Raw genomic sequence first — 27,409 nt, forward strand, 5'->3', positions numbered from 1 at the left:
CAGTTTGAATGCTGTACAGAAACAGACCTCATGTGTAAAGCTTTAGCTGCCTAAGAACACAGAACTAAGGTCTAAAGCAGGAAGTGAATCACATCACGTACAACCGAAATGAAAAATTTGTTACTCGGTGACTTCCTTCTTAGGCATGGCAATCTTTCTAATCTACAAGAGTATGGACTGCCTGGATGTTTGCAGGAAAAAGAGATGCACCATCTCAACGAGGAGATTCATGCTCTAAAAACAACACAAATTTTATATCTCTATCACATAAAATAAGGCCTGGATGCCATGAGTAAGATTTTTTTCCTACAAAAGATGGCACAGGTATCACTACTATAACTGAATCCCATCTATGTTCCGATCACAAAAGAGAATTTCAAGCTACCATCCCTCTTAAGCCACTGCTGAAAAACTGGTTCTTGAAATAACACAGGGAAGTGCTGCCCGCAGGAATACTAACAACGTCTCTTCCAGGAACCGGATACTTTACGTTTGCAGCCTATCAATTTGAGATAGATGCACTGGCTGCTTCTATAGTAGTCACAGCAGTTTCAGGGATATCACATGAGAAACTGCTGAATAAAGTATTTTAATCAGTGTTTTTGTTTTGATACTCTTGAAAGTATTCTTTTTTTGTCCAGGTGATAATAAAAACTGAAGTTAGTGACAACAATGACCCAGTAACATGCTGGAAATCAAAAGAAAGACCATTGTTGCTTCTTAGTTAATGACTTTTCAACTCTGCATTTTTGTTGCATCAGTAATATTTTGGAAAGACAAGATTCACACCAGGTATAAATCAGTGCAACTCTAGTGAATTCCAATGGAATTGCACCAGACTCCACATACCGTAAGCCATTCTATGTAGTTGCCAAAAAGGAGAGAGAGGAATTGCTCTACAGCAAGGTTTGGCTCATGCTGTCCTCATGGGGAAGAAAAAGTCCATCTATGCTCTTCTTCAAAACCAGGCTAAAAAGGCAGTATGAAGAATGTTTAAAAGGCTGAGTCCAGTTTATTCAGCCATGTCTATTAAGGAGTTTCTGAAACTGCAAAAAGGAAATATATTTGATTTATAATTGTAAATCTTAGAAGTGGAAATATTTCTCTAATAGTAACAGAATCTACCTGGAAGTAAACTTAAAGCACATGAAAATACCAGCAGAAATCACGATAAAGTCACTAAAGTCATAAACGCTTCCTTTTCAGCAGTTACCATTCAAATGCAGAGCACTTTTAGCAGCAATTTTTCCTAGAACAATTTTTCAGCTGTCTTACCCTACTTCACACATTACCAAATCTTGGCCCCCAGTGAGAGTGCAGATGGCAAGCCTGAGGAAGGAAAAGAAGAAACGCAAAGAAAGAAATTGCTGAGACATAGCCCAAATTTTACATCGGTGGTTCTTAATTCCCTTTCTGAAGAATAGCTGTTTGCCCTTCTGCAATGATTTTATACACATTACTTTACACGTTTACATGACAAGTAAACAGTGAAATGAGTAGGACTGTTAAAAAATGAAAAACTAAATTCTTCTCCATATATTATGCAGACTCTGCAAATTGGGTGTAAGTGCGAGGTTGACAACAGGGTGGGGGGCAGAGTGAGGAAGTCTGCAACCACAAACTTAGCAAGGCTGAGTGTTCGCTGTGTGTAGCAGTAGTAGAAAAAATAAGAAAGGAGATTTCTGCTTTTGTCAGTAGGCAGGTTCAGTTCGTTAAAAGAATATGAAATCACAAAACAGTTTCTCCCAGCTTAGCTTGAGCAGCACCTCTCTTTTTAAACAGACTTCTGTTGGGTGTGTTCTCTCCTAAAAACAGGCAAGTGATCATTAAGCATAAAATCAATTCAATCTCAAAGACTATATGAAGACCCTCCCCTCCTTCAAAGACATGCTCAAACAGTGCAAATCTTCTATTTAAAACTGTATCTTTGATCCTCCTCCAGGCTAGCAGTGCTGTGAGACAGCTGCAGAAGAGGAACACCTGGAAAAATACCTGCAGAATGGATAATGTGTCACTGAAGGCAGAGTAGCTGTCAGACCACATCACCTCCAGCCCACCCCGTGCAGCGCTCTCGCAGAGCCAGCACACAGGTCTGTGCTGAAATCTGTAGGACCATAGCTGGCAACAGTTCTGCAGGTAAGCAAGCCCCTTTACCCAGGTAAGTGAAGGTGAGAATGCCTTTACACTGAAACTTCATCTTTTGTGAGCAATTCTAATCACATGTAATTATATTTTATGTACAGGGAATTTGTTGCTTATTTTTCAAGATACTTTGCCTTTCAGCCTACTTGGATATCTCTGTTTTTGGTACTTTGGGAGAAGAAATATTTCCGTATTCTAATTTACTACTCCTGTATGTAAACTATCATACTCATTCACAACAAGGTCCATGGCTTTTACCATTACTGTTAGAGCTAACCTTCTTTTCAGCAAAGTAGGCAAATAGTTCAAATGAATCTTGACTTACAGTTGCGTCTGCTTAGGCAGTACAGAAAATCAGTCAGATGACTCCAACCAGACTAACTTAGTATTGTAATTAATTCAGCATCTCGGTATGGGCATTTGGATTTATTATTAAGAATTCCAGATACTCAGTAGGTTTTCTGCAAGATAGCCTTTCTAAAGAAAGAAGCAGCTGGAAGGCGATGCTTTAAAGGGGCTATGGGCACAAAATGCTTTTTCACTTAGTTGGCTCCATCTGTTTGACAAGTTATGAACAGATGCTCCATATCCATCCAAATGCATTTTACCAGTGACCAGAAAAGTCAATTTTTCAGCAGACAAAACATCAGCATCCACAAGTGGAGACCAACCACTTTCAGAACCGTTCCCCTTTGAACTGGAACAGTTTGTACAGAAACAGATGTAATGTGCAACAGACAGAAATATGGGCCATTAAAATAAATGGATGTTATTTTTCTTTAACCTGAAGAAGGAGTTAGGAAGAAAAGTACACAGAAGTGAGAAAGAAACAGAAAAGAATCAGAAAGCACCTTCAGGAGAAAAGGGGCCAAGCCGTTTGCTGCTGAGCTGCACAGCAGAATGGGGTTGTGCCCATCAGCTGCCCTCGGTTTGTGGCCCAGCTTTTGGGCTTACCTTGCCTCACTTTGCATCTGTGTTAAACAGTCCCTGTTAGGTCCTCTCTCTCTACTCCTAAAAACAAATGAGGAAAGGAGAATGATGGTGTCAAATTGATTATAAATTCAGAGTGTGTGTCTCTGTCAACACCTCCACCTTACGTGTCTTTTCTTAAAGCAAAAATGAGCCCTCGCTTCTCTCTATTCCCCCCGCAAACAACTCTACAGTTAAGCAATTTCTTTTCCAAACCACATGCACACCCATAGAAAAAAGAAATCTGCCAGTTCACCAGCCTTCTTCTGAACTGGAGGCCCTCTGTTTTGACAAAATCCTACAATCTTTGTGAAGTTTATGTGTGCCTGAGTTCTTAACGTTCTGTCCTTGGTTAAAGTGCACTTGTGTGGCTCAGCTATCTTGGCCACACAGGCTGCTCGACCCACTCTGGCTGGAGAGTGGGGCTGGGGGCAGCCATGCCACCACCACCTTGGTGCTCCAGGCCTGCTCTGCACCCACAGACACCAGCTTCACACCGACACGGTGAGCTGGCTCTGTGTGAAGGATGGCGATCACAGCTGAGAGGTCCCAGAGGAAGGTGATGCACCCCTGCCCGGCCACCTCACATGAAATGCCCATGTCAGATGGCCCCAGGCTGCGTGGGCCCTTTGGGTGAGCTGCCTGTGCCCCTGGACATTACACACCAGGCATTCCTGACAGCTGTCCAGATTCACGTCATCTGATGGTGATGGGTGCTATTCAGCAGAGATCACAATGACACAAATCTTAACTGTGCCTTGATGTCTCTGGGCTGGATGAGGCACAAACTTCCCATCATACGGAGTCACAGTGGTGTCATGACGGCCTGACACCAGAGAGCCACCCTACACTAACCACCCCATTAGATGGCAGGTGTTAACAACTACCAAGTATCTAGACACTGAAGACAGGTAGTCCTATATTCAGGATCCAGACAACCTGAGCTCATGGGTATTAAACAGCAGCAATGATTTTTTATCATTATCTTGCTCTAACAGTGAACAAATAACTCTGTTAAAACCAGTGAGATTACACATGAAGTCTCTTGCCTGGAATTCCTGCTACGACAAAGAAACCCTGCATGTGTCTCATCAGAGACACTACAAAATACTGTTCAAGGTTAAAAAAACAAAGGTACAGTGAAGCAAAGACTGCAGCAATTTAAGAAAGATTTCCCTTAGACCTCAAAAGGTGGGAGAGTGGCCGAAAAAATTGCTGAAGTCCAATTCACCATTATCTCTCAGCAGTGGATGCTGCCTTTTCCAGCGCTGATTCAGATCCTCCACAAAGAGGACCCACACACAAGGAGGCAGCCTTCAGAGAGGGAAGATTTATGAGAGCAGCCTCTCGGAGCCATCATGATCCTGGCAGGAACAGGCAGGGAATGCTGCAGTCATGACTCAGGCTGCAAAGGTGCTGCTTCGTTGTGTTGAAAGAGGCTCGAGTCCCAGCTGCACAGCATAACCAGGCAGAGTATTATGAAGTGTCTTCATGTTTATTGCTCAGCCCCACCTTGCAGCATTATCTGTTATTTGGCAAAAGCAGATTATCAAGAGAATCCGTTCTCTGAATGGTTGTTTAAAAATTTCAGAGGGGAAGAGGAGAGACTGAAGATGGTCACAGAGCAGGTACAGATTAGGCAATCTCCTAATACTTCCCAATGTTCGTAGAACAGAAAATCCTCCTGTTGAAGTAAAGCAAGATTTGAAGGGACGTACGGACAGGATGAGAAGTATCTGGCTTAACAGAGGGCAATCCCTGGACTTCAAACGAAATTTTCTTTAGTCACTCTTACAGTGTTAATATCTTCCAATGCAAATTTCAGTTTGGAGACTTTCCCAGCTCTCTCTCTGTGAACGATGAGCCAAATTATTCACATTTTCAGGCTACTGCAGTAACTGGAATCCTACCGGCTATCAAACCATGCAATTATTCATGATACCTGTTGCTCTAGCCCCATGTGGCCTGGACCAGTGTCCAAACTCAGAGCTAAAGAGGCAGTCTGTCAGTCACTCCCAGTACCACTTGAAACTGAAAAAAATATTTTCTTAAAAACATAACTTCTATTCTATTGTATTTTGAAAGCCAAAAAGAAAGTGAGAGATAAAAAAAGAAAAAAAAGGCAACGTTAAAACTATGACCAGTAGAGATGGAACTTTGATCAGTGGTTTGAAACAGCTTTCTGTGGTTATTGCATGTGTAGCCACAGCAGACCTAACACTGGCTGAGGTTTCTAGAAGTCAAAGGCAAAATTACCTGAATTTTTAACCTGAAAATTACCAGTTACCTGAAAGGAGGCTGTAGAGAGGTGGGGGTTGGTCTATTCTCCCATGTGCCTGGTGACAGGACGAGGGGGAATGGGCTAAAGTTGCGACAGGGGAGTTTTAGGTTGGATGTTAGGAAGTACTTCTTTACCGAAAGGGTTATTAAGCATTGGAACGGGCTGCCCAGGGAGGTGGTGGAGTCACCATCCCTGGAGGTCTTTAAAAGACGTTTAGATGTAGAGCTTAGGGATATGGTTTAGTGGAGTACTTAGTGTTAGGTCGGAGGTTGGACTCGATGATCTTGAGGTCTCTTCCAACCTAGAGAAATCTGTGAATCTGTGAATCTGTGAATCTGTGAAAATACAACCAACTACAAGAGTTTTCACATGGGGGCTGCACATAAAATTACCGGTGCTCGGTAGCAGCCCCGTGAAAGAAAGTTCAGGTTCTTTAAAAAAAAGTCTGCCATTAAACTGAAATAGCATTCAGTCAAGCCGTATGACTCATATCTCATTTATTATATTTTAAAAATATTTTATTATAAAGCTTGTGAAGCTTCAGAAATACAACATTACTTTGTTTATCTTGCATACCCAGTTGCAGTATTCTCAATGCTGATACTGTAAGGTTCATACAGAATTAAATTATAAAATTAAAGTGTGGTGCCTTCAGACTCCAGCAAACCCAGCATATTGTGTAATATTTACATTATCCTAGGTCTTATTTGATATGGGGAAAAAAAATTCTGATTAAGTTTTTGTCCACACAGCAATATGGAGCAGCACCAGCGAAATAATTTAATAATACCTAATTCAGAAAAGTCAGACTGATTAGTAGTTTTTACCCACTTTCTTAGTTACCTGCCTCTCTTTCCCCTCTTCTTCTGCTCAGTATTTTACACTCTGAAAGGTGAGGTATGCATCCTTTCTGAAGGGTAAAAGCTGTCTTCTGTGTCATGTGTGTTGAGTGTTTCAGGACAGCCAGAAGGCTGAAATTCACAAAGGGAACAACTCCGTATATTCAAAAACACTTTGGTATAATCTTTTTCTGAACCAGCTTACTGGCAATTGACTTAACTGGAAACTAAGAAATCTGCTGATAAGGAATTTAGTCAAATCTGCTAAAAAAAAATAAAAATCTGAGTTCTTGCTGTAAAACAGCTGTCAGTCATGGATTTTTATGTCCTGTTTCCAAGGCTCTCTGCATAAACGCTGGAGCCTGCACTCTCCAGGGTTAGGCAGTATATAGAGCACAATGAGACCTCTCAGCTTGGCTTGAAGATTTTAATTCTGAGATTCAAACTCATTTAATGAAGATGAAATACACATCAAATCTTTTAATAAGCCTTCAGAACACACAACATGATCACAGCCTGCAAAGCTGGTTGGTCAGTGACCTAGCTAAGCAACGGACAAATTTGATGTTGATTTAATTCTGCAAACACCACCCGCAATAATTTGACATGGAAAGATTTACAGCCTTGAAAAAGTCATTAGAAAGGCTGCTCTGCAGTCGGTAAAGACTGAAGGCTCCACCAACGTGGAGCTCTGAATAAGAGGTGAATTCCCACCCAACTGGATGGCAGCTTTAGAGTTATGTTGGCCTATTTCTGTGTAAGCAGAGCACCCAAGTTAACTCCAGCCAAGTCAATGTAGTTCTACTGATAAAGAGCAGGCCCTAAAATTTCCTATAAAGCAACTGCTTCCAGGTAATACAAGAGATGTGGCAGCAAAATTTACATAACAGTTACTTAGCATCATGCATTAAGCAGACCAGTAGTGTATTTCATAACATATCCAATCTGTTGCTAGTAACAACTGGATTTTTAACGAAGTAAGACATCTTTTTATGAACAATCTCAACTTAACCTTAGTGGAAGAAAGTTAATTTCCTCTTAACACTAGGCTCTTTGCAATGGATTTATATCAGTTAGCATTCCTACTTCATGTTTGTTCCATGCAGAGGAATGGGGTGGGGGGAGTTTTTCCTTTCCTACTAAATAAAAAATATGCAGAGAGAGGTTGAATATCACACATCTGGCACAGTGCAGGAAAAGAAATGCAACATGACCGTGGTAAAAACAAAGGATAATACAGAGGGTGTAAGAGATGTTTAATGGAAAAGGCACATTAAAAGTCTGAATGGTCTTCTTGAGTACTCTTTGAATCACAGTTCTGAGTATCAATGTGGGTGAAATTAAAAGGGGGTTCATTTGAAGCATAAAGAGGCTTTATACATGTACTGGTTCATTGGCTCTTTTACAGAAAAATCTAATCATATACTTGGATATAAAAAAAATACCCCTATTGGACTGATTATTTTGTTTCTACAGAACATCCAACATTACAACAGTTATCAAAATCATTATGAGACAGAAACACCTCAAGGGATACAGATTGTCTTCCTTGTGACTATGGCAACATATGCTGTAGGATAGTATTCACACAGTCTTCTTTAGGCATCTAAATTTGGGTGTCTATGCTATAAACCTAGTTTTCTTGTGAAACTGGTTGAGAAATGCAGACTTCTAGTTTGATTTCTTCTGCAAAAGTACCTTTTAACTGACTACCTCCATAAGAAACATATTTTCCTAGTTTAGCTCCTAAACTCAGCTACACAATAAAGTATGAATACCCTTTCCTGACTGACTTTTGCTTTGTCTGGCATTCCTGTTTGATTCAGTTATTGCACTTATTTTACTCCCTGTAATTGATTATCAAGGTACACATAGCACAAACACAAGCCTCTAAAGTTTTAGGAAGATCCACTCTAGTCATTTCAACATTCTTATCCAAATTAACAATACTGTGCGCATCAGTTCATCTCTCCTCACTTTGACAGCCCACCCAACAATATGCTGAGTGCCCTAAACCCCTACTGAAGTCAGTTCTGCAACAAGCAAAATTGCTGTAGACATGCTCCTGCTACTGCTGTAAACACTGCTAATGGCAGTAACATCTCTTTGCTAACAATCCCATTTGGCTAACTTCTTCGTTAAAAGCCTATGGTAAGAATCCTTAAATGCCTAATTATGAACTGACTTTCATCAATGAACATGTTCACTACAATGATTTTTCTGAGACCTGGAACACCTCCATCTGCCACCAGTTCCCAGCCCACTCTGCCATCTAGCATTATAGGAGTGCAGGGACTGCTCCTTCTCGTACTCTTTCCCTTCTTGTCCTTAGCCACCATAAAGACAATGAGAAGCTGAGAGCAGCCATTAATAAGGAAGAAGATTCTTTATCCCAGTAATTACTGCTGCCTTCTTTCAACAGCAGCATAACAAGACCAGGGAATACCCGCATCCCCACCTCTATCACTGAAGCTGGTCCTCTTATTGTCAGTGCTGTTCACAAAGGACCAAACTGTTTTTGGGAACTGTAACTGGAAGAAAATAATACTCAGGATTACAGAACTTTGCTGAACATACCTCTTCCTGCAGTCCTAATTTTTTTGTTTGAATCTTTCTCCTTGGCAACAGAGATAGGGTTGCAGACGGTGAACACACTTGATAAAACATCTTTCATCATTCACATTTAACCAGTATATTGCCACTTCTTTAAGAGTCAAGAGATGCATTACTTCCCTAGTGTCAGTAACAATGTTTGCCATTCATTTTATTCAGAAGCAATTGCAACTGATGAAGAAGATACAGAAACCTACAGATAAGGCTTACATGAAAGGCCTTATCTTTTAGTCAAGGCCCAAGTTCCTTTGATGGTATAATAGAATATTTTTTGGCAATCTGCACTTTAGTTCCATCAACCCAAAGGATAAAGTATAAGCCTCATTCTTTTACTTGAGACTAGCAATAGTAAAGGTCATGCAGAGCAAAGCTTGTATATTTTTACAGGAATGCTCAATGCGTGGACAAGCCTCTTCTGTTTCCCTGTCACAAAGGTTAATGCCCCTCGTTAATCTATATACGCATTTATGTGTGTTCATTATCACGGTACCTGAACATAGTATTAAATCAAAAACATAAATAGTGCAGCTTCCTGTGGTGTAGCTAACCCATGCCTGAGTTGGTGAGAAAAGCCACTGAGTTAAAGCCATGTTCTGCTTATGTCTACGAGCTATTTTCCTCAGCTATGTTTATTATTTTACTGTCTGCATTACAGCATTCCCTGTGCAGACTTGCTTAGTGTCATACAACCTCACATAGTACATCAACTTGAAGGTTCCACCTCACCTCATAAAGTTCTCATTTTCACATCAAATTTTGTAACAGAGTGCTACAAACATCCCACATCCCAGCCTGAGTTTCTCTCATTCAGAGACTCCTGCACAAAAGGAGTATTTGGCGCATCGCACATGCAAGGTATGCAATCACACCTACCTCTCTATTTTCACTCTCTACAGAGTGTCAGCTTCCCAGCTTCTCCCCTTCCTTTGCTTTCTACTGCAGTGCCAAAGCCTACACAATATCAAGGGGAAAGAGACCATTTTTCCACTAACCAACACCAGTTTTTCTCGGAATATTCAAAGATTCAACACAGAAGGAAATCATCATGCAGAAAGTGAACTTCCTCTGTAAGCCATCTGATCTGATCCAGTTTCACTGAGACTGTTGATATTACAAATCTCATAACAAGTCAAAACTACAATACAAATCCTCTTTGCTCTAGGGATGAAACTTGCATAAACAGTATTACAGATGTCACATGAATTTGAAAATGTCCCTAGAGGAAACTAAGACCCAGTTTCCAGAATTTGTCTTAATTTTTTTTCCCTCTGTACTGTTCAGGGTATCATCTAAATTTACCTACCATAATTAAAACATTCAAAACTACATCTTTTCCAAGATAGAAAAACACAGTTCTAGCATATCAGCAGTGAAATAGACCTAACAGGGACTTTGTTCAGAGGTAACTGTTTACATAACAATCTGGGTTACTTAAAAGATTTAGGAATCTGCTAAAGGATGACAGCTGCAAATACTGAAGAAGGTCCTGAAGCTGGGATTTTTATCGATCTGCAATACAAAGGCATAAATTAACGAAAGCACTCTGCCAACTGGCCTTGAAGTCGTTACACTAATAAACACTACAATGAGAATTTGTTTCTTCCATTCAATGTATCTGTACTTCTTTATGTTTCCAAGTGTTATTTTGTATAATTACCAAGATGTTTAAAGTTTTATTGCTAGAACATAAACTCTTGAAGTTAGCTGACACTTATCCTCATTTTAAGGATACCAGTTCCTGTTTTCCCTATCTGACTCTTTTTATAATCTGGCCAGCTATAGGAAATACATCTTTTTTGACTCTCCTTCAATCCCTGTTTTGTTGTTTGTCATTCCTACTCTGTCTCACTTTTCCATGAATCATTGCAGTGAAATTATACAACTGGCTAACCTACTTGTCATAATGCTACAACTTTTCCAATGCAAAGTAGGAGCTAAAACAGTTACAAAGCAATGGAAAGAGAAAATGAGTCTTAGACAAATTAAGAGATTAAAATTCATGCTAAGTTTTGTGTATTTTGGTGATTACATCACTTTATTCGCAAGTAACACTTAAAAATACCAAAAGTCTATGAATGATTCATGGAGACAGAGCAGTAAAAGGACTAATTCCACTTATTTCGACAAGAGCAAAAGAAAAAGAGTGGACCAACAGTTATGGAGAGGCTTGGCTTTAACACATGTCCATTCCAAACTGCCTTTTTTTTTTTTTAACCTAGAAACTCAACTCTTTGTCTTTTGTACGTAGAATGCATATTTGCTTCTCAAAATACTCTGATAAATCAGATTTGAAATCTTTTTATAATATCTGCTCTTCACAGCCAGTGTTGCTTCCCAGAAAGGGGATGAGAAAGATGAGTACCAGGATCAGGAGTACCTGATGCAAGTGGTTCAGCTAATATGTCAACATCTATAGCCTATCTACTTCTTGCTGAACCCAGGACTGCTCTTTGTTAAAAATGTAGGAGAGGAGTTTCAGCAGGGAATACCTGCATGTGTCTTATACACCTTCTTATTTTCAGGATGATACAGTGTACCAGTCAGCACTACTCCAAGCTACATTCATGTCTCACTGCTTCCCAGGTACACAGGATGCAAGTATGTCATCTTTTCCAGGAAAACATAATTCAGAGAAGAATGTCATAGGTAATCCTGGCTTACTCACAGCTATACTAACTCCATGCTCAGGGGTAATGTATTTACACACATTTTACCAAGAGGTCTAGCATGTGGGGATTCTTAATCTGTACTCAATTATCACATAAATTTTTGATCTGCCTCTATTTCCTTAACAAACTTGGCTTGCTCTTTTTCAGCCTCCAAAATTACCAAGTACTACGATACCATGGTGATGGGAAAAAACAGACACTGAAAAAGACAGATTCTGTTCTTTTTAACTGAAATGCAAATTCCTTGTTTCACACAGGAAATTTTAGTCAGAATGACCACACAGACAAAATCTTCCCAAAGGTGAGTTTTGTGAACAGTTGACTTAATGCAAAGCTGAGCTTTGTCCCAGTATATGTAGAGTCTAAGCAAAGAAAGAATGAGACACTAGAAAAAAAGAAAATTATATGTAAAAACAACATTAACTGGGATCAGATTATACTAACGTATACAAAAGAACAAAGAAATATGGAGTGGTCGGAAAATTATGGTTGCATAACTGTTATGGATCGTATTTAGTGAATCATGTCTTTCTACAAAACAGTTGGAGGTCAGGCCTATTGGTAACTTGCATGAGCATGTTATAAGACTGGCAAAGCATGGAACATTCAATTCCTGCAACATTTGTCTTTAAAGTGACAGAGCTATAATGTAAGAACAAAAACCACCATGCAGACAAATCAAGTGTAGTTAGTGGGAGAAATTTCAGAGATCAATTAAGCATTGCTTAATGTGTGGTTCTACTTCAAATGCTTGGGCTCCAGACAGTTACATAGAAATTTCAGCTTTCAGTTTCACACAGTTTCAGTTGTGTGTATATAACATACTTTTTTCAAAGTTTCTAGCCTTCAAGCCCCTACCAGCAAGGCCAAAGCTCGAAAATATGAAATACAGAAGTCTTAAAAACTAGAAGACAAATAAAAATTCTCATAGTCATTTAAAATTTCCAATCTTTAAGACAAATTGCTTGTTCTTTGCAGTCTTGACTTACAGTTGGAGAGCAGAGACTAGCAGTAAGTAGCACTAGCAGTAACATTGGCAGAAATCAACACAATGTAAATCAGCATAAGCAAGACTGAGTGTCATCCTTCGTGACACAATATTCAGCCAGCAACCATATATGTGATCTTCAACAGATATAAAAGCCAAACCTTATTCTTTACTTATCACTTGAGCAAACAGGAAGCTGGAGGAAGAAAAATCAGACAAGCAAGGCACGAGGAAAGAAAATTGTCTCTGCAAATTACTGAAAGTTGAGAGCTGCAGGAGCCCCTGGTACCATTATCCTCCTTTGTATGGAAAACTTTCTTTTTAGAACAATTCAAATTCAGTGTCGTTGCTACCCTCTAACACAAAATCTCACACAGTGTTTTGCATACCAGCTCAAGATCTCCATAAATAGCACCATGCAAAAAAGAACAGAGCCATCTCGTACCCCGTAGGTGGCAAATGATTAGAAACTTAAATATATTGCAAGTCATGTCTAATATTGGTTTACACCAAACATAGCTACACAGCTGTCAGCATACAAACCAGTAAGTTCGTACCTCTGTTTCTGCAACCCTGTGTCAAGCAGCATCTGCTAACAAGTTTAGTCTCCTTAAGAAGGATTTAAAATATTTTATCACATGAATTGAACATTTTATCATGTGGATTTCAGAGTAATAGTCCTTTTGATTTGCACACAGCTTGAAAACATGTCAGACATTTCTTTCAATATCTCTTGCCAGCAAGCTATGGAAAATGGATTTTATTTCAGGCATTCTGGATTGTTATTGACAACAGAATGGTTTTTCTGCCTGCTATATGAGTTTCCAGGATCCCAGATTTATCTCTCAATCTCCACACTTCTTGTTCCCTAGCAGCTTGTGTAACTTACCAGTGATACATTCCTCAGCATGGGCTGTCAGTTCTGTACCCATCTGCAGTGACGTTTTTAAGTCACTAACAAGATGACCTAATCAGCATCTGTTCTTGCTGTGCCCGTGTGGTGCCATGGCATTTATTTTTATTTTTTTACCATGAATTCTTTCACGTGTAAAGTAATGTTAAGAAGTTCTAAAGTAACAGGTAAAGCAACATTCTAAAATTGTTTCAGTGACTTTTAAATTATTGACACATGACATCACATCACATCTGACTACAAAAAGAAACAAACAAAAACAAGAACAACAAAAATCAGGGTAAGAGCTTGTTTTACTTCTGATTCCTTATTTTCATCCTTTTGTTTTTAGGAGAGGCTCTGCTGTATAGCATGCTACTATGTGTGATTTTCCCAACAATTTAGGAGCAAATCTGAACATATTCACATCTCTAGCTCATCTGTATTTTGGGTCAAAATTAGTGTCCCATTACTTGAAATTTACAGGATTCATTTTCGTTTCCATAAAGCTTCAGATAATCTTTGATACGGATTTTATTTCCAGGAAAACTGTGCGTGCTGAAGGTAGAAAGCAAAGAAAAGAATGTTTCCAAGAAGCCATGAAGATGCTGACATGCAAGATGTAGGAGGAACAAACTCAGAAAAACACTACAGGAGAACACAGATGATGGTATGACAACACATGCAGAGAAGGCAAATCTTACATAGTATTTACAAGGGTCCACTGGAATCAATTTTCATTGCAAATGTATAGAAAAAGAAAGCAGACCAAAGCCTGCATCAAGGAAGGGGCAGGAAAAGGTATACTGCATTGCACATCCCTGTAGGCATGGCTAGCCTTTGAAAAGTACAGCATGATCTCCCCTGCGTCACTGTGGCCCACTAGCTCGTATCCAAGGGGAGGAAGGGGAAGAAAACAACCCACCAACCACCTGTCCCCTTTGAAGCATCTGGTGCCAATATTTGTAAGAGAGAGCCTTAATTTTAAACCCCCAAACATACAGACAGATTGTCTTTTTACTCTCACCCACCCTTAGAGAACTGCCTCTGTCATTGTTCGGATCTTTGGGAGCTAACTAACAGCCACTCAGGTAAGAATCAATATGTATTTTTCCTTTTCTCAGCCCTGGAGGAGGTACGTACAATATACTACACCATTAGCACACACACCAGTGTGTGCCAGCTATCTTGGTTGAACCACACAAAGCTTAGCCTCCTCACACAATGGTTAGTTAGTGCATTACATACAAGAGCGAGAGGTAAAAAAGTTGCAGTTGAGTACACACAGCACCTTTATCTCATCAAGCACTAAATGCAGGAGCATACTCCATAACCTCAATACTGTAACCATATATTTCTATAACCAGCAGAGCACAGCAATCAGCTCCAATCCATGCAATGCGGTTGTATGGTGATATATTTGCATTAAATGTCATGTTCCAAATTGGAACTGGCAAGCATCTTAGCCTCACACAACAATGCCATATGGAGTTACATCTGATATTGCTTGAGCAGAACTCCCTTCCTATCCAGAATACATCAAACAGTGCCACAGATACGCTATGGCATTTAAATAGTAATAATGCGGATGTGAGGGCTAAATTAAAAATGTGTTGCATATTAGAATCAACTTGTGCACTAAGATAAAAAAAAAAGGGGGATTCACTGGCTTTTGGCAGCAGAACTTACAGATATGTAAAAAAAAAAATTTACTTAATTACCTATATGTCAGCTTTCATAGTGGAACAGTTATAGGACTAAAGGCCCATCAAAGTTATTAGCACAGAGAGAAAAGGTCAACTAGCAACAAAGATTTTGTCACAAGCAGATAAAAGAGGAGCTGTGCACTAGAAGTTGCACATCAAGTAAAACTGACAGCAGGGCTGTGCTTTCTGTCAGAAATGGCAGCTCCATTTCAGACACTGTTTTATACTGTACTGATGTAAGTTTTGTGCTTGTGCAGGTCAGGTTGATGTTTTCCACTTGCATGAAGAACAGCCAAGATGCATGCGCTCCCTCACCAATGTGCTTCAGCTCCAATCAGCTAGGGTCACCCACAGGGAAAGAAAAGTAGTTCACATCTCTGATTTTACTATTTCTACAGAATCAGTAGTTTATACAGTTATAGTGTGCTGTGACTTTGATCAAAATTCAACCATTTTATCTCTAGAAAATTAAGATTATCAGTTATAACATATTGCAATAATTTTCTTTTTTCTAGCACCAGACCATTTGCCCAACACATGCGATAAACTAAGGTTTGATGAGCCATCAGACAGTACTACTCACTGCAACCCACAGCAGAATTTCAGAGCTGTTGTGCCACTGGAGTCCTGTTAGCAATTGACAAGGTTGCTGTTATCTCTTGGGAAGTCTGTTTTCAGTGGAGCTCAGGTCTACAATCCTGGACAACAGAACCAAAAAGCACAGTCCTCCCACAAAAATGATACCATTGCTTTCATGAAGAAACACATTCAAAAAAAAAAACAACAAAGGTTTTGTCCAAGATTCATTTACGCATTGTTTTTTTCACAACCTTTTTTATTTCACATGCTTTAGTTTTAGTATGTGGCACAATAAATATTTCAAGAAACCTACAATGACTAAGCATTTGGTGGGTCAAATACCAGAGGTTTTTCTTCAGTTCACACAGATTCACTAATGACTCCCCTGGGAATGCAGGTTGAGTGAAGACAACAGGATTCCTAAAATAGTTTACTTTTTCCTGGAGCACACTGCTAACTTTTATTTGCAACCTGCTTTCTGAAGGTCCTCAAAGGTCAGCACACTTCCAAGATGTTCTCTTCCACCAATACAGAAATAGGTATTACTCAGCCCTCAACACAATGTGACCACTTGCGTTATTCTCTACCTACTCTACAGTACCTCTGGCCTTCCAGAAGAACAAGCCAAACCTGATTCCACAACACGTTTACAGAGATCCCAATTTAATGTATTTAACAAGGCAGTTTTCCAAAGCTCCAAATGAAAAAAAAAAAAAAAGTTACCCTTACTCTTCAAGATATTTTATAATTGTTATTAATACTATAGCTTCAGCTGTTCAAACCATTCAGAGCATTTAGAAAACAGGAATATTATATTTTGCATAGTACAGCATGCCCGTGCCTGCCAAGTGCTGAGTTCCTTCAGTGAAGCACAGAATTGACTGGTCACAGGGACCAACTGACCAAGCCAACCCACCCAAGGCAGGGACGCAGCAAAATGATCAAACTACAATAGCCTGTTACTTTGTCACTGACTTTAGCCACACCATCAAAGCTCCCACGTATTTGGATAGCTTCTGAGCAGAAGCCCAGGGACAGCAGTCAATCTAGGTAAGACGGGTTTTCATCATGCTGCTCATTAACACAGAGATCAATGTAGACACCCCTTGAGGCAAGTCCACACAAAGATATGCCTTAAATGTCAGAAATGCAGAACTCACCCAGCTCCTTTCCCATAAGCTCTGTCGCAACAGTTGGCTTCTGACAGCAACGTCCTGTTGCCCGTCATCAGGCTTGCGTTCTTCAGGGCAGCCAAGCCATCCAACCGTGCACGGTACTGTATGGGGAGTACCTGAGGTGGAGGAGCCTCAGCTGCAGAGTTTATTCTTTCATGCTGGTCAGACTTCCATTTTGAAGATACCATGTCATTTGGATACTTTTTAAAAATTTCTTTATTTTACCTGGGGACTCAAGAAATAAGTAGGAGATGGCAGTTCTCTCAACTGGCTTGTTGACAACTTCCTTTTAAAAGCTTTAATCATATGCACCCAGACAACAGAATAACGGTGCGATATTAAAAAACGACCATCTAAGGGTGTTCTTTTCTCTCTGAATAGCAGCAGAAATACTTTCTCCGTATGAGGATAGCTCATTAGGCACTATGAGTGTGTTGAAGATTTAAAAAGCTTTAGAACATTATTTGTGTTCTTGTGAACTTTCACAAGAAATATTTCACAAAAGAAATTATTCCAGTAACAGATAACTTCCTGCGAAGCAAAATAATGGAACAAAAGAATCTCCAGTTTCCATGGGAATGTGATCCAGGCATTAAAACAGAAGTGTGCTGAGCTCAAGATGCCAGCGTGTGAAGCTTGTCAAGTGATCATTTTCACATATTTAGGAACTGTCTCATAAAATATGCATTAAATACAACTTGTCTGTCCATTAAATCCTTTTGACATTTGAGTGGTTATCATTGAACCATACCTTCTCGTACAAATTTTAACCTAACTTCACTTATGTGTAATATTTCTATGAAAGTCAATGTAATCCATCAGTCTCTCAGAGGTTCTACTTTAAAATAGCAGGTCTTTGCTGCTGAATTGCTTTGGACTAGACCTGGCATCTCTAATTTTACTGCCTGATGCAAAGATCAGATAGTTATATTCAAACCCGACCATATTATATTAAAGTATGTTTGTGTGCAACTACTGCTACTTGAAGAGACAAGATCTGTGCTTGCTGGTTATAAATAACCAGACATTCCCTAACCTTCAACTGGAGGTAGGTCAAAGCTACAGCACTCCAGCACTGATAGTAATATATACGAAGTGAGAAAAACAGAGCAAGGACTTAATGGTCAAATTCTACGTTGTAACCCGGTATATTAGAAGCAAGTAACAGCAAGTTTAATAGCGTTATGTGCCATGTAAAACCCTATTATCCTCAGGCAAGTAGGGAAAGCTTTTGAAAAGCAGCTAATGGTTTTGGATGGCTCATATATTGCAAGCCTGCAGAAGGAATCTGAAAGAGGCTCAATTTTCAGAATATAAATACTTAAAATGTCCTGAAAGATGTCCCAATTTGCCAGTCAAAATTTGGTCTACCAGTCACAAATTCTGTGGCTCAGCAGTGGAGCGGCTAAGTAATCACTAGCACTCTCAGTCTTATAAGGAATCACAGTCCAGGGATGACACCAGTAATTGACACTTTTCAGTGCAGTTCTCTTTTGTCTCTCGTTAAAGTATACAGCTTCCAAAATCTAGAATTTTCCCAAAATACTCAAATAGCAAAAAGTTAAGTCACATAAATTTCACAGACCACCTGATTTTTTCATCCATTGATTGTCTCCATTCTTCTTCCAAATAATTCATCATGCACGGCAAGACATATAAACAAGGGTCAAATTGTTTGCAGTAATCAAGAGCCAATTACATTTTAGCAGATTAAATTTATGAACATATAAAGGTTTTAATTTTACATGAGCACATGTAATAAAATTACCTTGGAATTTAAAAGTACTAATTTCACTTCTGTTACATTTCTTAACTCTAGCTGCTATGCTACTAGTATATTGATCCATATTTGTAAACAAATTTTCAAGAATGCTTAAGCAATTTATAAGTCCTATTTGCAAAAAGAAACAACTGAAGTGAACAGGACATATATAGCTTTAAATGGTGAGCTCTCCTTGCAAATCAAGATGACTCTAAATTATTCTAAAATTATTCTAATTATTCAAAAATGACCTTATTGTCCTCTCATCCTTGTTGCTGTTTGTAATATTTTGTAATAATTTTGTAATATTTTGTAATAATGCTATGGGGCTTTGTTTGTTTGTTTGTTTTATACTTTTTCCCAACTTCCTATCCTCTCATGGCTAGGCTGTTTGTACAACTGCTTGACCTAGAGGCTGAAACCAAGCTTGAGAGCTTCATTAGACTACGTGTTTGCACAGAACTTGGAAACAGACAGAGGAAGCCATATCCTCCCTGTTTTAAACACAAAAACTAGGACCAGAAAACTATAAAATTAAATAGGCAAGGTGCATTTGAGAATCTGGTCTAAAGTTATTTCCTACATTTATAAAAGATATCTCCAGAAATGGCAGAAATTAAACTCAAAATTGCTGGTTTCCCAGCCTATTGCCAGAAATATATTTTTTTTTATTTCTGTTCTCATGTACTGTTCTCACTTCTACATTAGTGAATAACTTTTTTCTTGGCAAAACCTCTTAGCATAATAATTGTATGGTGTGTTGCTTCCGAAGAGTGGAGGTATGGGGAAAGGACATCTAATAAGACGGCAAACTCTTTACATCTTCCTCTACAACCTGCACATCCTTAAAGAGAGAAGACAATCTCAAACTTATTTAATATACTAGCCCAACTAAAAATGAATTGAAAATTAAAATAAGAAGTCTCACTGCATTGCATCTACTTAATTTATTCCTCTCTAACTACCCAGCATCTGTTCCTCTTTGTTCTGAGTTTACAAAAACTAAAAAAGAAATATCAAAAACTGCATCAAACTATGAATGCTTTAGTATCAGTACCCACATCTACAACACTTTACTAAAAAAGATGGCCAAAGCCCTGGTTGCATTCCCAAATGAAAAACAAAACCATTTGAATAAAGGATTCTCTACAAACAAAAGGTAGCTGCTAGTTGCTTATTAAGAAGATAATGACTAACAAGCAGGTAGGATTAAGCTGTGCAGAATCTGTGGTTCTATTTTTGGAAACTGCAGCCTCAGGCAGAATGCTGAGGTACTGTGAATTACATGAATTATGCTAACATGCTTCACAGTCGCTTACTAGGCATGCTTCCTATTATCTAGACAGGATAAGAGTCTAAAGAACATCTGTACAGACTGAATGAGAGCCAAGACCTCAGTGGATGATCCTGCTAACATCAACTTTTTGTTGAAATTAGCCGGACTAGACATGCTGTAAGAAAACTAACAATTTGGAGGCTGACTCTTCCCAAAAGAAATTATTTTAAAAGATAGTTTAGAAATGCCAAGTAAACAAACAAATGGCATTATGTTCACTTTTGGCAGGATGCAAAAGATAAATAATCTGATCATGTGGAAGAGGAGCCGACTTCCAGTATAAATACATATTGTAATCTCTTTGTGTTATAAAAGGAGAAAACGGATAGGATTTAGGTCATATCCTCAACACCACAGAGAACATTCAGAGATAGGCCCCACACCTGAATTCCAACACAGCCCCCCTCCTACATGATTGTAAGTGGGACCACAGTTTCACCACTTCACACTTCTTCCTGAGTCACTGGGTACGACTGCTGATGGCATCATTAGCTCTCTCACTGCTGCTTTTTAATGTCAGAATTCAGGTCATTGCTAATCACTGGGCATCTCTCATCAGACTGTTCAGAACACATTTTGTTACATCTCAAGAAAGGATGCAGAGTGGAAGTTGCAGATAGGACCCACAAAAATATTTCAGAACATAGCAGGACTCATAAAAACTCTGGCAGTAGAGATGAAATCCAGTTTGGTGGGATGTAGAAGAATCCTTGGAAGAATGAGGAGAATGCTTAGACTTAGAGAATGCAAAAACACACCTTGTTGTCAGCAAGGACAAGGAAAGCATCTGTCAACTCTATTATACTGGCTTACAAGAAAAATTCAGGGAAAGAAAGGGCAAACAGAGGAAAAGAATCTTTCACCCAAAATAACCATTACATTACACTGGGTGACAGACAAGTCTGGCAAATGAAGTTCATCAGATTCCCAGTGAATTGCCATCTCCATTTGCGTGTACAGAAAAATCACACCATTCTTTTCTTCTGCGATGGCTTCACAATGTAACTTATTCATATGAAAACGGTAGATACCACAGATGCTTTTTTTTTTTTTTTTGTCTTTTGCTCGTGGGAACTCTTCCAAAAATACAAGCAAGTTCCTCTGAGAAACTTTTTACCCTTAGCCAACATTGCAAATGACACAGTTGATCCAAGAATTGAATTTCTAATATTGTAAAGCTAACTCTTCACTGAGCTGGATTTACAACATATCCTTTACACCCAGAGGTGGGAGTTCAGGACAGACAGCATTTTTGTAACATTTGAAACTGGGAATCATGTCCATAACATCTATATCCAATGCTTACATTAATACCCATCTGTTCAGATGGCGTGGTGCCTACTTTGAAGTCAGCAGAACCTGTGTCCTAGGGCACAGATGCCAAGAAGTTATACATGATTTTCACAGCAACTCTGTAAAGACCCTACATATTGCAGAAAGGTTATTTTGCCTCTACATTAACATAGAGGCACTGCCATCGGAGATGCTTGAATGAACTTCTTTAAAACACAGAACAATTTTCAAAAATGAGTGAAAGGTGACAGAATGACTTCATGGGGTTTCTGGCTGCCAATTATTGTAGCAGCTATAATAAAAAGATAGTGTAAGGAGAAAATAATGGCTACTGTCCCCTTCATTCTCATGTGGGCATAAGGGAGAGAGAAGTTGTAAAGGCAGAGATGAACCACTCAAAAACTTACAGGAAAAGATAATCTGAGCTGTGAACATAACCCAGACAGGGCTCTGAACATAAACGAACTCAGTGGCTACAAGGAATGGGTATCGAAAAGAAGAGGATTTCATGGGATTTTTACATCTGATACTGTCTCTCAATCTGTTAAACAAACACATGCTACCTGGAAGAGCAAATGTACTTCAACAGTACAGAAGGGACTTCAACAATGTAGGAGGGACTGCTTTTCAAGACAAATTTTCAACTTAAGTATATGAGAAATTCTTCACAAAGTAAAATGGAAAGAAGACCATGGCCTCCACAGTACATGTTAGTGGATCCAAACTAGAGATAGCAGGAATCTGAAGTCATGGAGATGAGGAATACCAAATGCAATGGCATGTGGCTCACAGGACAGACTGGGTGAGAAAGCTAAGGGAGGTTCTGGTTGGAAGCAAGGATCATGGCATCGCAATATTAGAATTCTGTAGCACACTGAAGGAAAAAAAAAAAGTAGTAAAATCTGTTAAATATTAAGGACACGCTTCATGTAGGAAGTTTAACAGTGAACAGAAGAAAAACATTTCTGTTCCACATGAAATTCATAGGTCTTGTCAGATACGCACAACAACAGCATCTGTGTGGCATCCTGTGAAATCACTCTTTCTAAATGGCATTCTGCAGATGAAACAGAATTTTTTGGCTACAGTCTTATGTAGTTTTGAACCAAACTTCATATCCACTCATATCTCCACATGCACAAAGTACTGACTAAAGCACCAACTGAATTACATGCCATGTGTGCGTCAAATTAAAAACAAAAACCAGGAAAACCCACCTGTAACTACTTCATAAAAAAAGTAAAGATATTTTTCAGTTGTTTAAAAACAAACAAAACAGAACTATTGTAAGAGTAACTCGGAGAATATCTGCACATCCATAATTCAGAAATACTGCTTACCACAACCTATTACATTAGTTAATTCTTTTAGCATTTAGCATTTATATTACACCTAACACCAGATTTCCTTAAGGTTTGTGTCATCACACATTACTATATCTTGAAGGGATACATCTTGCCACCCATGACAACCAGGTCTGGCAGAGGAGTTCTTCCATCCACCAGTATAAGTCTGATTCTCCCTTTCCACAGTTCGACCTCTTTCGGGTTTTGGCCTAGATACGTACTTTTATGTCAGCAGCAATTTTTTTTCGTGTTGCATACTACCTTCCCACTAGGCCTGTCTGTACCTTGCCATTATTATCCCTCTCCACTACCACATCTCATGGCCTCACATCTCACCTCAGCACCTCCTCCTTGGGCCTCTCCTCAAGAGGAGTACTTCCAGACCCCGCCACCTCCAGGATCACGGTCTCACAGCCTGGGTGGCCAGCTGTCTGGTTAATCACGTTGGGGAGAAAAAGTGGGTCCCTCCACTAATGGGCAAGTATGCATAACTCAGCTAACGCCCATCTGCTGCAGTTGTGCTGCAGCTGCAGCTCCAGTTGTGCTCCAGTTGTGCTGGAGCTGCAGCTGTGGAGTGACTTGGAAAACTGTGTCACAGTTCCCCAAAATTTAGAGGAAAATGCAAAAGAAAGGACTTTAGGGTGCCTTCTAGTGAAGGGCATGATCACAGCAGTTCACTCTGCAGCCTAGCTGGATTCATGAACAAAGGAGAGATGTACTGACATGTGGGGAACAGCGGAGACGAGACAGTATACCTTAAATTGGGATCACTCTGATCCTCTGCAGATAAAACACACAGTAGTCCTTTGCCCACTTATTTGAGATAGCCAGTCTTTCATCTAATAGAAAGTTCCGGAATAAAGTATTTTCAGAAAGGTGATAAAAAAGGAAAGAAGAGACAGAAATTTTGCAAAACCAACACCTATAAAGTGCCAAAGAAAGGTACCAGGGAAAGAAGGGAATCGTAGAGAGCTTAAGTGTCTTTTGTCACAGTCAAAACAAACGAACAAAACAAACAACATTTTCTAACCCTGGATGATACCGTCTTAGAGCATATCACTGCCAGTACAACCAGGGTTAATGACCTGACCCCAAAAAGAGCAGTTAGTTTAACAGCACATAGATACGGTACACCTAAGAAGTGTGAATGACTCAGGAAGTACCACCATAATCTGGATATGTCATGTTGCTAACTGTGACATTTCTCAAATCTTAGAAGGAAAAAAAAAATCAGAATCAAAAATATGTTTCAAAGATAAATAAAGATTTTTTTCCAGCTTCCTGAGCGACGACCAGAAGCCCAGGGATAACAGATTCATGTAGCTAGGCAAGGTAGAAGCAAACAAAACCCTTCAATTCCACTGAGAGATACTAACACATCATACATGCAAGGATTCCTACCATAAACTTAATTTTCCATCTCTGTGAATTTTCCTATCCCATCATGGACAAAATTGTTACACTCCATTCCAGAAACAACCTTGTCACCACTATCTTGCCACCACTATCATGTCATGTTCTTGAACTTCTCTCCTTAAATGGCTGGAATGGCTTCTTTCTAACTCCCAGTATTAATTTTACTCATGACTGCTACGTAACCATTTGTTTTTGTTCTAATACTATTTTCTTTCCTTGGTAATCAAAGTGGCCTAAGAGTTAAGATTATTTAAGGCATAATGAATGCAATAATTGAAGGAAGTGCTGTGATTACCTTATGTCAGCATTGCTCTTTAGAGTCCAGTCACTAGTATAGAACTGGTTTAACTGGCAGTGGGCTTTGGTGCAATCCAAAAAGAGCTTAAACTCATTACTCTGGATTCAGCAAAATACACTTTTGGATCCATAAAGACAGATGAGATTGAAGTCCTCATCTTTATACAATAGAAAACTTCCAACTTCGGCCAGGATCTTACTCAGGAATTTGCCACTTAATCACTTCTTGTGTTCTCAAACTCCTATATTTATTCAGGTTATGTAAATTGGCCTACCCTATGAAACTTTTCAGATGACAATAACAAGGATCAAAAATTTGCAAACATTGCTATTCTTGTTCCAGCACGACTTGAGAAGTTCTATTCAAGGTCTTTAATTTCTTCCAATGATGTTTAATGCCATTTTGTATGATTAATTATAGATAAAGAGCTTCTTACTGTATCCTAATGCTTAAAGCTATTTCAGCTAATTAATGAAGTACCCTATTCATCAAGACTTGAGAAAGAACTTAATTTTACAGATGTCTGACATTCAAAACCTACAGTTCAGGACAGTTATTTAGCTTTCTTCATTTGAAGAAACTTGATTACTGAATACCTTAAGAAGTGAAAGCCAAGGGCAACTCATTCAGGATTGTTACGTTTTTCAGTAGAATCCTGTAAAAAGTTTCAACGAGGCAGCTTAATCATCAAAGGTACAGATTCATAGTGCCAGACTCTATCGATATAGATCATACACATGCTGCTTTGGCTGAAGTTTTCCTTTCTAAAATGTAAAATATATTATGAAAGTTTTCTGCATTACTTATTTAAATAATCTGTACTAAAAAATGCTCTGACCCAAAGTAAAAACGTTTTTATTCCAAGAAGGTGTTTTGTGTTTGTTTTTGTTTTGTTTTGTTTTTTTAATTTCCAAAGTAATATATATTAAAATACACAAATACACAACAAAGTCTTATATACAATTTGAGTCTTATGTTCTGATCAAGACAAAAGTAATTGAATAATAATTCTAGCTTGCTCTCATTCCCAAACAAAGTACTTCTGCTGCTCAGTACAATAGCTTTTGCATATTTTCCTTCCAGCTACAAGGCATAGTTTGGAGCACTACAGAGTTTAAAGCACACGTGTGTGAGATGGAAAATATCCAAAAAATGTCATGGTCTAGCTAAGTGGTACCAAATGTGCCAAGAGGTTGAAAACCCTTTTGTTAATGTACTGAGATATTGTGTGCACCTCAAATTCTTTAAAGTGTGCAGAATCACCCTCCTAAAAGGAGATGGTCATCATCACTTGGTTTAAAATGTACTATCTAGTTTGCCTTCTCATTGTTAAGATCTTTCTCAGAAATACGCTTTTTGAACCTCTTCAGTTATTTCTTGAAATTGTCATAAACACACCTTTAAAAGACACCACATATTAATTGAGCTGTTACTGAAATCCTCATAAGCTACAACAGCAACTACTTTCATGGCACACAGAGGCATCCTATATATTGCTGTGTAGCCTTCCAATAACCACCTTATTTTCAAGAGTGCTTTACTAAAACCTAACCTTTCAGTGAAATAATTTTGCATTAGCAAAATTTGCCATAAGCTATTTACAGTACAACTACTATTGCATAATATTATCTCTTCTTACATTCCAGTCCATATAAGCTTTTGAATTCTACACCACTGTACTGAATCTGCACTATTGAAGCCAATGACAGTTTTGTTACTGGACCTACAAATATTTGATTTTGCACACGTAAATATGTGCAATATAATAATTGTATAGTAAAGTACACAAGTTAAAAAACAAACAAAGAAACAAATAAAGAAACAAACAAAAACACCAAAGAACATGTCATTTTCCCAAACGTACTTTCTGCAAATTGTTAATTGTTAATATATTATTACAGTTAGGTGCCATTGCAATAAGACTGTAGTTGAATTCCACATATTTTCATGATATTATATATATTATTCTCATACCATAATTCAACAAGTCATCATAAGCAACATAAATACACATAAATTTTAACTGAACTTGTGTATGACGTATACTGACATTACTCATAAAATATATTAACCAATACTTTCTCTTATACTATTAGCCAGTGGTAACAGATGTCCATTTGACATGCCAGGCTGCCTGTATATATTGGTATAGAAGTGCTTGAAATTTTTCAAAAATGATGAATAATTTAATCAAGTTACAGATTGTATCTGTTACATTGGTAGAAACCCAGCAAAGTGCTTCCAGGATTTGTATTGTAGGAAAAATACATTCCACACTAGAGTTTCTTTTTGGAGAGCGGCTGCTAAATGACTGTCATGGTTTATTAAGCCAAATTACATGAAGTATGTACCTGGACTCCAAATGAAACCAAACAACTCCACGTAGCTGACTAATATTTAACATGTTAAGTGCAAACCCCTGTTTATTGTATCATTTTATCTGAAAAAAATATATCAAAAAGAACAAGCAGAATAAAAATTAAGCTACTGCTTAATTCAATTCTCTTTTCTATCCAAAGTTTTCCAGAGAACACCAAAAGTGTCCCAAAGTGCCAGAAAATATACGTAAAAATTAGTTAACCCAGATACGTCTTTTGCTATCTACCTATTTCACACCTTCAGAAAGGAATTTCAAGCAGAAATTTGTACGCATTACCTTGCTTGCTATGTTAGTTTAAACCCATTTTTAAAATGTGTGGTTAATATTTGGGTAGGTATCAAACATTGTAGTCAAGGGAGCTGCAATATTTAAATTTATAATAGTAAAGAAGGTACAAATTGTGAACTCTGCAGCTGTTACAGAATTACCAGTGAGCGAGCTGCAGTTGTCTTGCTCTCTTTTCGTTATCAGCAAAAACAGGAACACCTTCAGTCTCACTTTGTGCTAACCATGCCACGAGACAGTTAGTGGTTTTAACCTCCCACAGTCAGCAAGCACAGCACTCTATGTGCACAGAATGTGTCTGGGAAACAAATACATAAAAAACTTTCAATGTAGAAGACTATTCTAGTGAAGATACAACTGGAACTGGTTGCAATCTGCCGTGTTGATATAAACCCAAGGTCTCCACTGCAAGTAAGTCACTGTAAACACTCCGCTATTCC

General features: G+C 38.6%; 1 protein-coding gene and 1 long non-coding RNA gene across 5 annotated transcripts in view; one reads left to right on the forward strand and one right to left on the reverse strand.

Moving 5' to 3' along the window:
- PRKCE (protein kinase C epsilon) overlaps nt 1–27,409 on the reverse strand; it is a 292,845-nt gene that overhangs the window by 231,432 nt on the left and 34,004 nt on the right. The gene's annotated exons all lie outside the window — the stretch shown is intronic.
- LOC310897948 overlaps nt 1–27,409 on the forward strand; it is a 79,224-nt gene that overhangs the window by 40,113 nt on the left and 11,702 nt on the right. Inside the window, exon 1 of the long non-coding RNA XR_014582815.1 lies at nt 1–27,380. This exon is cut by the window's left edge and continues 40,113 nt beyond it. This is a non-coding gene — a long non-coding RNA (uncharacterized lncRNA). The remainder of the gene's footprint in view (nt 27,381–27,409) is intronic.

Source organism: Anser anser, assembly GCF_964211835.1.
Source record: "Anser anser genome assembly, chromosome: 3".
In the NCBI taxonomy this organism is placed as follows: Eukaryota; Metazoa; Chordata; class Aves; order Anseriformes; family Anatidae; genus Anser; species Anser anser.